The sequence below is a fragment of the Equus przewalskii genome, chromosome 21 (assembly GCF_037783145.1).
Source record: "Equus przewalskii isolate Varuska chromosome 21, EquPr2, whole genome shotgun sequence".
Classification (NCBI taxonomy): Eukaryota; Metazoa; Chordata; class Mammalia; order Perissodactyla; family Equidae; genus Equus; species Equus przewalskii.
The window spans coordinates 2,260,885-2,272,214 of NC_091851.1; the positions used below are offsets into that span (position 1 = coordinate 2,260,885).

Consider the following 11,330-nt stretch of genomic DNA (forward strand, 5'->3'; position numbering starts at 1 on the left):
TCAGGGCCAGTCTTCCTCAGCAAAAAAGAGGAGGATTGGTAGTAGTTAGCTCAGGGCTAATCTTCCTCAAAAAAACACAAAACAAAAACAAGAAATGGGAAGATATTCCACGTTCATGGATTGGAGGAATTAACATGGTTAAAATGTCCATACTATCTAAAGCAATCTACAGATTCAATGCAATCCCTATCGAACTCCCAGTCGTGTTTTTCATGGAAATAGAACAAAGAATCCTAAAATTTATATGGAACAACAAGAGACCCTGAATAGTCAAAGCAATCCTGAGAAAAATGAACAAAGCCGGAGGCATTATATATTTCAAAGTATACTACAAAGCTGTAGTAACCAAAACAGCATGGTACTGGCACAAAAACAGGCACACAGATCAATGGAACAGAATCGAGAGCCCAGAAATAAACCCACACATCTAGGGACAGTTAATCTTCGACAAGGGAGCCAAAAACATACAGTGGAGAAAGGAAAGTCTCTTCAATAAATGGTGTTGGGAAAACTGGACAGCCACTGGCAAAATAATGAAAGCAGATTATTATCTTACACGATTCATCTTAAATGCTGAGGGATCTTGCAGATTTCAGCCTGACGCCCATCATCACAACAGAATGCAGGCTGGGGTGGGGGTGGGGGCCCTGTTTCCTTCTCTTGGTGCTGCAATGGAATAAAAGAGGCCTCTTGCTAACGTCCTGACTGCTTCCATAGGAAAAGGGCTATTTTAACCCCTTCAACGTGCAAAATGGTTTGCATGTTTCCTGTCGGAGTCTAATAGTGCCTGGGGCAGCAACAGGTAAAATTCTACCCATGTTATTTATTTATATCCCATCCCTTTTTTTTAAAGATTGGCCCTGAGCTAACATCTGTTGCCAATCTTCTTTTTTCATTTCTTCTCTCCAAAGGCCCCGAGTACATCGTTGTATAGTCTAGTTGTGAGTGTCTCTGGTTGTGGCATGTGGGACGCCACCTCAGCATGGCCTGACGAGCGGTGCCACGTCTGCGCCCAGGATCCGAACTGGCGAAACCCTGGGCTGCTGCAGCAGAGCGCAAAACTTAACCACTTGGCCACAGGACTGGCCCCTGTATCCCATCACTTTAAAGAAAAAAGACACACAACGTCTAGGAGGTAGTTATGTTTATCACTGTGTTTCTTTGGGTCATCCATGGAAATTTTAATAAAATTCTAATTTTAATATAACTTTTGAGCTTATCACAATAAGGCATTTTCTATCTATGGGCAAATGATTTTTCTTTTGTTGGTTCTGGGTTGGGATGCCACCTCTAGATGCCCTCAGAGGGATCCTGGCAAGTGTGCCAGGACCAGTGAAGTCTCCTCCCACCCGCATCCACCCCTGTCCGCAGAGCCTAAGCTCCAGGAGGAATCCTGTCTCCCCGCTGACCCAGAAGGAGGAATCCCTGACGCTGCCCAAGGCCCAGAGTTAGACTCTAAGGACACGCCCCTTTCCCTTTCCTTCCAGACAGTCATTTAGCCTTCACTGAATATTGTTTATATATGTCCCAAATGCTTACATTTTATTCCTCATTGAAAACAAAGATTGTTCCAGCCATTTTACTTGAGATACGTGATTAATGCTTATTAACCAAGACGCGTGTCCAAAAGCTAAATTCTAAAGCCTTTAGTCACAGCTCACAAGGTGCTGTGCTCAGGAAGGCTGGTCATCGGGCTCCCCCTCCCTAGGAAGGCTGTGTCCCGGGGAGGCATGGACGTCAGGGTCGTGTCTGTGACACAAGAGCCTGTGCTTTTGACTAACAGCTGCTGTTTCTAGCCAGTCTTAGCTAAGTGACCTCAGATCTTACGCTAGTCTGAACAGCAGCCCAGCTGACTGCAACACGCTGCCTCTGCCCACTTGGGTGGGAGACCTACGTCACAGGCTGACACACGGTGACCACAGCAGAAAAGAACAGCATGTCCCCCGATGCAAGTGCTTCCTGTAAAGAGAGTCGCTGGTTTGGTGGCATTTGGCACATAACGAGATGTTTTCCAAGGATAAAACCCTGGTCAGTTTCCTCAAGAATATAACAAAACTGTAATAGAATTTTCAGGTAGCTAAGATGAGAAATTGTCTTTTCCTAGTGTTTTTACAATTCCTCAGAACAAGTGGCCCCATGATAATATCGTTGGCTCCTGCTGTTTACACAGCTCTCATCTCTTTTAGTGGGAACTGGGGTTTGTTTTCAGACTCGAGACACTGAGAGGAAAATTGTCCAAAGATGGCTTTCTAGTATTGATGCTCTTGTGTTGTCCCCTCCCATAGTGAATCTGGACTGGCCTCATGACCGAGAGAATGCAGCTGAAGTGACTGTCACTTCTGGGCCTAAGCCTGTGGAAGGCCTGGTGGCTTCCTTGTTTGTGCTTTGGGAGTCCTGAGCTGCCATGAAGTTTGGCACATGCAGTGCCAATCCCGACACTACACCGAGTCCTGGCTGAGGCAGCCTGCTGGCCATTCCCCACGGTGCGAGCACCATCTTGGATGTTCCACCCCTGGTTAGCCCCTGATGATGCAGCCACAGCCAGCAACATGCTCAGCGAAAGAGCCACACGGACAGCCAACCCACACTTGTAAGAAGTAACAATTACTGTTGTTTTAAGCTCTAAATTTGGGAGTGGTCTACTTTGCAGAAGAGATAACTGAGACAGTTGTAGGTAAAACAGACAGGCCTTGGGCCATAACTCAACCTTAGTCCCCTGCAGGAGTGCAAGGAGGCTCACTAAGCTGCCTGTCCACACTGGCTCAGACCACATCGCTTCCTCCTACGGCAAGGCAAGAGTAAGTTCCCGGATTAAAGGAAGGCAAGGTCAGGCCAGCAGGGGTCTGGGCAGAGAGCTCTTGTGCTGAAACTGATGTACGCCTCACAGTGGCTGTGTCCCCAGTCCAGGCTGAATGACGGGCAGCAGGATTCCAGCAGGCGCAAAGACAGAGACCTTGGTTTTCCTGAGTCAAGGAGCTTTGGGTAGAGTTCTCCAGGGGCCCAGCATCCCCAGCTGAGGCTACTCTCCTGGGAGGACCTCACAGCTCTGGGAGGGCCCTCCCCATGCCCAGTGCTTAAAAAGCAGGGGACCTATTCTCTAAGGGTTTTCAGTAGCCACCGCAGAGGGCAAGGCCAGGTGTGGGGTACCAGTGGGTGTGTGTGTGGGAGGGGATCTTCTCTTGGTCCACGTCATTCTGGTTAAAGACCAACCTTTGAGTTGTAAGAATGGAATCAAGAGCAGGTTCCTTTTCCTCTAATTGAGTGGGCCTTTAACAGAAGAGCAAAGGTGAGCTTCAGGGCTGTTCTGTCCTCCCCGAATGGCAGGAGGACAGGGCTCAGCTCTCAACACCTCCGCGAGGGATGTCTCATACTCACAGAGAAGGAGGGGGCTTCACCCTCCTCATCTTGGAGGTACTGGACCTGCTTCCTTCTGGAGTTGCCTGTGGAGAGGGTCAGGGTCTTGCTGCCCACTGACTGGCTGGGCATCGGTAAGTCACACCCAGTGGCAGGAGAGCAGTAGGCACCGTCATCATCCATCCCAGGGGCATTGTGGACCCCGTGCTGCTCACCTTTGGTATGTGAGCCTGAAGGTGGCTGCTGGTTATTGGCAACTCATACTAGTCCCCTGTGCACAGATTCCTGGCCTTGGGGATGGGGTGGAGTCCTGCATCCTCTGTGTGGTCAGCCTAAAGGGGCAGCAGGTGTCCCCGCCTGCTCATGGGTCACAAATGTAGCTCTGGGCCAAACAAATCCTCTCAGGCCCGAACCTCACTGGAGATGCATTTTAGGGGCCAGCTCATACTCAAGGCATTCCCCTGTGGTTGGGCCCTCTCTCTGCCCCTTGAGATCTGTCACAGCGCCTTTTAAGTCTTTATCCTCTTGGTTGTATATCTTCATAGTTCCTGGAGGGCAGGGCTCCATGTACCTCGCACAGCCCCTGGTGTACTAGATTCAGCTGAATTTTCGAAGGTCCAGCAAAAGGGCTGTGCCTCCTCTCAGGAGCCAGCTCTAGGAGACTGAAGGAGAAGCTTAGAGCTGGATGTTGAGAAGGATTCTGAGGGGCAGAGTTAGCACTGCCTGCTGGGGGTATAAGGGGTGCATCAGAATGGGGTCAGGCCTTGGAAAATTCCTGCTCCAGCCATCTTTACCATCTAAGCTAATGCCGGATGCTCTGGTTTCTTCCTTCTATTTCTCCCTGCAGATTTTCTAGTCTTTGAGCAGGACCACTGCAGGTTAAGCGAAGTGCCACAGAAAATCACTGTGTAAAGTGACCACCTCTCTCTAGGACACATAAAACATGAAGAGAAGCACAGGCAGATGGGATGATGCATCGTGAGTCTGGCCAGCGCTCTCAGGTGCAAATCGTGTGTGGACACCAGGCCTGTCCTGGCTGTACATTTAGGGCATGGGTTCCGAGAACTTGGCAGCGCCCAGTAGGGTGACCTGAAGGTTAGAAACAAAGATTTTACCTTGTCTAACAAGGGTAGTGAGTCAACTTCCAGCTAGGCCAAATAAACTCCTGAGATGTCAAGGTTAGACCCAGCGCCCTCCGCCTGCCGGGGAGGATGCAGTTCTTGAGAGAGCTTGGTCCTGGGCCCTGAGCAGGTTAGAACTTGTGCAGCTGGTGGGTCCTGTCTTTGAGGGTCTGCAGCCCAGGTGGACTTGGCTCTGCCTAAAGTTTCCTGCAAGGGGTCTGTTTCCTAAAGCACTTCACTCGTCAGACGGAGTTCAAGCCAAGTCACTATTTGGTCATTCACTCATTTAGCCAACATTTACTGAGAAAGGACTGGAGAGAAGGGAGTCTGGGAGGTGATCCTGGGAGCAGGTGAGGGGCAAGAAGTCATGTGGGGAACATGGCAGGAAGGCTGGGTTTTCAGAGACCCCCGGAAACAGGCAGACTGCCTCCTGGACTGTCCCTCTCGAAGACATGCCTGTAGCCGCTAGCTGCTAATGTGGGGGGCCTACCCCAACATACTCCCCAGCGTGGCGCCTGCACCGGCTGAGTAGGAGTCATGCTTGGGAAGGGCACAGTCAGGGAGCACAGATGAGCCACCCCAGTTGGATGGTGGCCATCTCTGTCCCAGGTCCCTGTGGTGGCCATCAGATGCCATAGTAAGATCTCGTCCTCCACCGCATACCACCATCCCACTCTGAGCCTTTGAAGGACACAGTCACGGACATGCAGAACCACAGGTGGAAGCTGGGCAGCAGGTCACTGTTGAGGCAAAAGCACTCACTGCCCTCGCAGTGACCCAGGAAAGAGGAAGTCGGCCAGCGGCAGGACCACTGATCTGGCGTCTAAGCTCTGCCCAGACCTCGTGGCGGGTCCTGGACCCTGGGCAGAGCACGGTCGTCTTCCGCCGGTGGTTTCCTGGCTGCGTTGTTTGCTCTGTAAGAGGTCCGTCAAGGAGGTGCAAGGAGAGTGAGAGCCACAGCCACAGTTAAGCTGACGTGCGTACAACAGGGAGGGGCTCGTCCCGCAGAGCCGCAGAGAGTAAAGCCGGGGACACGGGTGGGGTGTGTGTGAGAGAGAGTGACAGTGTGATACATGAATGATACGTATGTGAGCGAGATATGTGTGAGAGTGAGGGTGTGTGTGTGAGAGAGATGGTGTGCGTGGGTGTGCAGGTGTGTGAGAGTGAAGGTGTGTGAGTGTGTGAGTGAGAGCGTGTGGGTGGTTTTGTTTTCTGGGACTCTGCCTTTTCCCCAAAGACTCTGAGAGTGGGGTAGAAGTAAAGGAAAACATGAAAGAGTCTGTTGGAAGACCACTGGTCTTCAAGGTGCCGTACTGGAACCCGCTGCATCAGCATCTTTTGGGAAATGCAGATCCTTGGGCCCAACCCAAACCGGCCAGACCAGACACTCTTGGGGCGGGGCCCAACCGTCTGTGCTTTGACAAGCCCTGCAGGGGACTCACCTTCAGGTGTGAGAACCACTTCTCTAACTAGAAGGAAAAGGTCTTGCTAACAGATACAACTGTCAAAATTGCCACGGCTTTCCACATGTGGGAGTGAGCACCCGTCTCCAGAAGCATTCAAGAGAAGGCTGAGCAACCCACCAGTGAGATGTGTTGCAAAGGAAATTACCACATCAGGTAAGGAGTTCGAGGGAAGTCACTTATTTGGCCTCTCACTCATTTAGCAAACGTGTCACGAACAGTGTGATGAGGCAGCATTCAGGGTGACAGGGGTCAGGAATGGAAGCACAATGTGAGCTCCCCGTCCCACTGACATGGCATGCTGTCACAGGTCTGCGGAGTCCCGCAGCCTCCTCCTCAGGCTGTCCACCTAGCACTGCCCTTTGTTTTGACAACCAAACACTGAGTGGCCTCGATGACTTACTGCCCTTACAACAGACTCCCGTCCTGAGGTTTCCCCAGCGGATCCACCTCAGAGGGGAGGGTGAAGCTGAGGAGCCCTGGCTGTGCAGACCACACATGGAGCCCCAGCGAGAAGACTGTGGCAACTTCCGGTCTTGCACATGATGCCACTTTCTTGGTCCTTATGAGTCACCCCTTGTCACCCTTGTCACATTAGTCACTCACTGGAGTCAGAATCCAGCAAAGAAGTTCTGAGGCCTGGGTGGGGGACGAGGCTGAACACCTCATCATGGGGTTAGTCCTGGGGGACAATCTCTCAGACAAATGAGTGTTCTAGAGGACTGAAGCTTAGTACTTCAAACAAGTAACAAAGCCTAGGCTTGTTTCCAAGTTATTTTCAAAAAAGACGTTGCATAAGCGATACACATTTGTCAGAAGAAAATTAGCAATACAATGAGCAAAACCAAGACAAAATAAATAAATTCCCCTAAAGTCCACCACCTAGAAACAAATTGCTATCACCAGGTTGACACGGCTCCTTTCTGGCGCTTTGCTGGGCGTTTCTGTGAGCGCAGGCGTGACCGTGCGTGTCGGTGCCGCAGTGGAGTAATGCTGGGAAACTTGACTACCTCAAGCTTTTCCGTGGAAAACACATTATGAACGTCTTCCATGTCAACGAATTTACGTCATCAATTCCACTCCACTGGCATGGATGTAAATTTTTCTCAGGCTGTAACCACTTTTAAAGAAATCTTTCTAAAATGCACCACACCACACTCTCCTGCCTGCTTCCCTTCTATTTCCTGATCATAGTGGGACAGTGACAGAAGCTTTCTCTGGGGTCGCAGGCTCACTGTGAGCCAATGAGCCCGGGTAGTTTCAGGGAGGAGGCAGTGTGCCAGAGAAAATGCAACCGCAGACCGGGAACAGAATGCGTCACCCCAAAATACACCTCTTTGGCATAAGAATTATTTTCGGCTGATTATTTTTAAGAAAGCGCAGACACAGGGAAAAGCTCTGAAAATCTAGTAGAAGTCGCCCATTTGTAAGGAAAATTTACATTTATAAGAGAAATCTCCGTTTGTAAGCGTGGCAGGAAGGAGAGGATGACCAAATCTCTAGAAACGCTTATCAACAGATAAGGCAATGACTTTCATCTACATGATGACCTTTACCTGGTTTACTGTGCTGAGCTAGTCCTAACAACAGGATGCTGAGCCTACACTTCACGGCTAGCCAGCCAGTCAGCAGTCTGCACAGAAGAGAAAGTTTTGATCTACCTGTCGAAACTCATCCTGCCAGTGCTTCTGCATTCCAGCCTGCCCTCCCTGATCCCTTAAACCCTACGCCATATCCTGGATCAGGGAGACAGAGTTGAGAGCCTGGCCTCCCGTCTCCTTACCAATCGATTGCGTAATAAACTTTCTTCCCTCAAAGACCGATGTACACAGTATTGGCTTCTGTGCCCACGAGTGGAGAAAGCGCTTGCTCGGTACTGAAAGCAGCTCCAGATGAGAAATCAGTGTCCTGGTCTAACCACAGGTTAGCTCTGGCCCGTGGGTGCATTATCTACCCCTGGGCCTTGTTTTCCCAATTTTGGAAGAGGGAGGGCTTCCCCCAGGATGCCTCAATGCTTCCTGCCCCAAACAGGCCTGCATCTGCTTCCAAGATCTTCTTTCTCTTCCCTGCAAACTGAGCAGTCCTTGATGAGTGAGCGGAGACTCCTCACCGTCTCAGTCCTGGCCGACCCTCTTCTTGGTTCTCAGCTCCTGGGAGATGGGAAGGATTTTATCTAAAGCAGAATGGATTGTGGAAGGGAACTCCATTTTCCCATCACAAAATGGGCCCAAGGAGACCTGCTCCATCTGGTCACATGCAGTACCTTCAGGCTTACCGCAGCAGGACGGTTCCCGGACATGGTCCTTTGCTGTGAGGGCACGCAGGCCTCTGCAGGACTGGCCCACCCCAGCAGCTGTCCTTTGGAGAGGAAAGAGTCCATGGATTGGGAGCTGACACAGCCTCAGAATTGACCCCAGGTGTTACTTACGGTGCTGGCACAGAGCTGCTGGCCTCCATGTCTCCTGGGGTGTATTCTAAGGATGATACTGGCTCAACAGGAGGCTGACAGAAGGGACGCCATATTGTAGAAAAGAAACCATACTGTAACTTTGAATGGACTCTGATTAACTAATGCAGAAATGCTCTGTGGATTTTAAGGCCCCTCCCAGCTGCTCTAAGTTGATTAACTTTATTCTTTTGAGTTCCTTAGGAATGTGATGACCCCAGGCAGAGAGTCTTTGCTGGTAGCCATCATCAATGACAACTGAAATCTCTGGTGTGGTGGCTAGGGCTAGTCCTTATAATTAAACTGGGGATCAAGTGTATTTCTAAAACAATCTCCAAACGGTCTGTGTCAGTGACTCGTCACCTCCCTCTGCAGAGTCATAGGTGGCAAAACACAAGTGACTCTGCTCCGTTTGATGGTCCCTCTACCCCGACCCCATTCATCTGGAAGTAGCCGGACAAACAACGATGACCCTGCTGCCCTTACCAGCATGTGATCACGCTGGGTTACCGCTGCCAGTGGGGGGAGTTGTGGGCACCATTCACGTAAGCAGTAATCTTTACTATACATATTAAATATTTTGTTCTTATTATCTGTAAACTAAATCAGAGTATAGAGCATTGCTCCAGTCTCTGATGCATATCCAGTAAAACAAAAGATTATCAAGAACTAAGAGGAGATGTCTGCCCCCACCCAGAGACCAGCCCGTACATAACTGGCCTCTAGTCTTTGTTCTGTAAGATGGTTCTTTTGGACGTTAGTCGACCATCTTCCCCCTTGCTAACAGGCTGTAATAAAACCCTTTCTCTCCTACCATCTTCCCTTTCAACTATTCGCATGTCTTGTGGAGAGCAGATGGCCCGCCTTGGGCAGTAACAAGGATGCAGATTCCTGGTCCCCAGACCAACTCCTCTGCACTGGAACCTGTGTGAGTGGAGCCCCATTATCGTGCTTGTACACCAGCACTCCTAAAGTTTGCCAAAGGGAAGGAAAGGGAGTTCAGCTCATTGCTCCACTCCTAAAAGGTTATTTCTCCTAGGGTTTGGGATAACTTTGCACTGGGAAGTGCCTTTAATTGTTGGTTGCTGGCTGGATGCTTGGCTTGGAGTGATCGGGGATGATGAGAGGGAGAAGAGGGATGGTAACTGATATTTTTCTCTCAACATCCATATAAATTCTTCTATGTTTCTCTTTGGCCTTTGCAGTTCTGCACAGTGAATTTGTCTCCTTGATTTTCTTTTCAGAATGCCCTTCTTACCCAGATACTCACTGATTCCAAAGCCCATCCTGCCCCGGCCCAGACTAGTCCCAAGTCCTGAACATCGGAAGTGGTCCATGCCCTGATACCTGCCCCTTCCTGAGGACAGGAGAGCGCATGCAGAGAAAAGACAAGAACGTGGCCGTAACTGTGTGGGATGCCCTTAAATTGATTGCTTGACTACTAGGAGCAGATGTTACCCGGGTCCTGGGAGGAAGATTTTGCAAATCTGTGTGGTCTGAAAGGACAAGTTCATCTAGATTATGTTGGGTTTATCTTGGCTCTGCCCAGAGGCGATTTGGCTCTGATAAGGAGACCTCTCGCTGAGTCGTTTGGCTTCTGGGAAGTGGAGGAATTGTTGAGATCAACCTGATCCTCCAAGAGAAAGAGCCACATCTTATATGGCTCTATTATTTCCTTGAGATCTTGGATGAGTGCTTTCATTTGTCCAATAATGTTTATTTACTAAGCATCTGTTAGACACCTGATAGATGCCAGAGGCTGTAGGAGGTGGTCACATACTGGAAGGAGTAAGCAATTGGCTCGTTATGGATGACCTTTTCATTCTTCACAGAATTGATGATATGATTCAAATTATTCAAATGAAATGCAATCAGTTTATATCTGTCATGTTAATACATTATTGAATGGACAAAATGATAGTTATTCATTACTCACTCAAGCTCTGTTTTCCCTAAGTCTATTTTTCATTTAGATCAAGCGTTCCCAACATTATAAAAGCTATTTTTGTGGAAAACTTTCACGAACAAATTGCGCATTTCTACTTTCTTAAACAAGATGTTCTTACTCAGATTTTAACTTAATTTTGCTTATTTTACCAGTATAAAACTGTGTGGGGAGGCCGGCCCTGTGGCTTAGTGGTTAACTTTGCAGGCTCCGCTTGGGTGGCCTGGAGTTTTGCCTGTTTGGATCCTGGGCACGGACCTAGGACTGCTCATCAAGCCATGCTGAGGGGGTGTCCCACATGGCAGAGCTGGAAGGAGCTACAACTAGAATACACAACTATGTGCTAGGGGGCTTTGGGGAGGAAAAAAAAAGATTGGAAACAGATGTTAGCTCAGGGCCAATCTTAATAAATAAATAAATAAGTGAATAAGTAAATAAATACATAAATAAAACCGTGATGAGTCAAATGAACCATATAGCTCTCGCACCCCCAGTGACTGTGCCAGGCCAGGATCGGGGCACTGTCTGTCTTTGTACTGATCCAGTGTTCCCATTGGTGCCCATTTGTTGGTGGTTACCTGGCCCTCGAGCACGTGCTCTGCTTACTAGCCCTCTTCCTCAGTGCGACATCCTCGCACTCGCTCTATCTTTCCTTTACCTTCAACCCTGTTGCTGTCATCTTTCATTTGTCCTCTTGCAGGATCCTCAAGAGCCCTCCCAGCCTCCAGCATCCTCCACCTGCAACACCCCCCGCCCCGGTCCAGCCCATGGGGTACCCACTAATGAATGGGGGGTTATTGACATGGCAGCCCTGGAAGTTCAGGGGAATCTGGGTTGTCTGAGCAACATTTTTCTGCCTGCAGGGAGCTGCAGCCCCTACCTGGGGCTGGCTGGCTTCCTGGGCCGCACTGAGAGAACGTTTGGGGGGTCCCGTTACAGCAGCATCCACCTCAGAGAGTTGGGGAAAGGCTGTGTGGCAGTTAGCTGTTCTGGGGCAGTGA

The 11,330-nt window shown here is 49.7% G+C and overlaps 1 long non-coding RNA gene across 1 annotated transcript; it reads left to right on the forward strand.

The window, feature by feature from the left end:
- The first annotated feature begins 5,487 nt into the window (after positions 1 to 5,487).
- On the forward strand, positions 5,488 to 10,781 carry LOC139078102 (uncharacterized). Its single transcript, XR_011530861.1, has 2 exons — positions 5,488 to 6,094; positions 9,629 to 10,781. It is a non-coding gene; the product is annotated as an uncharacterized lncRNA (long non-coding RNA).
- Positions 10,782 to 11,330: the final 549 nt, after the last annotated feature.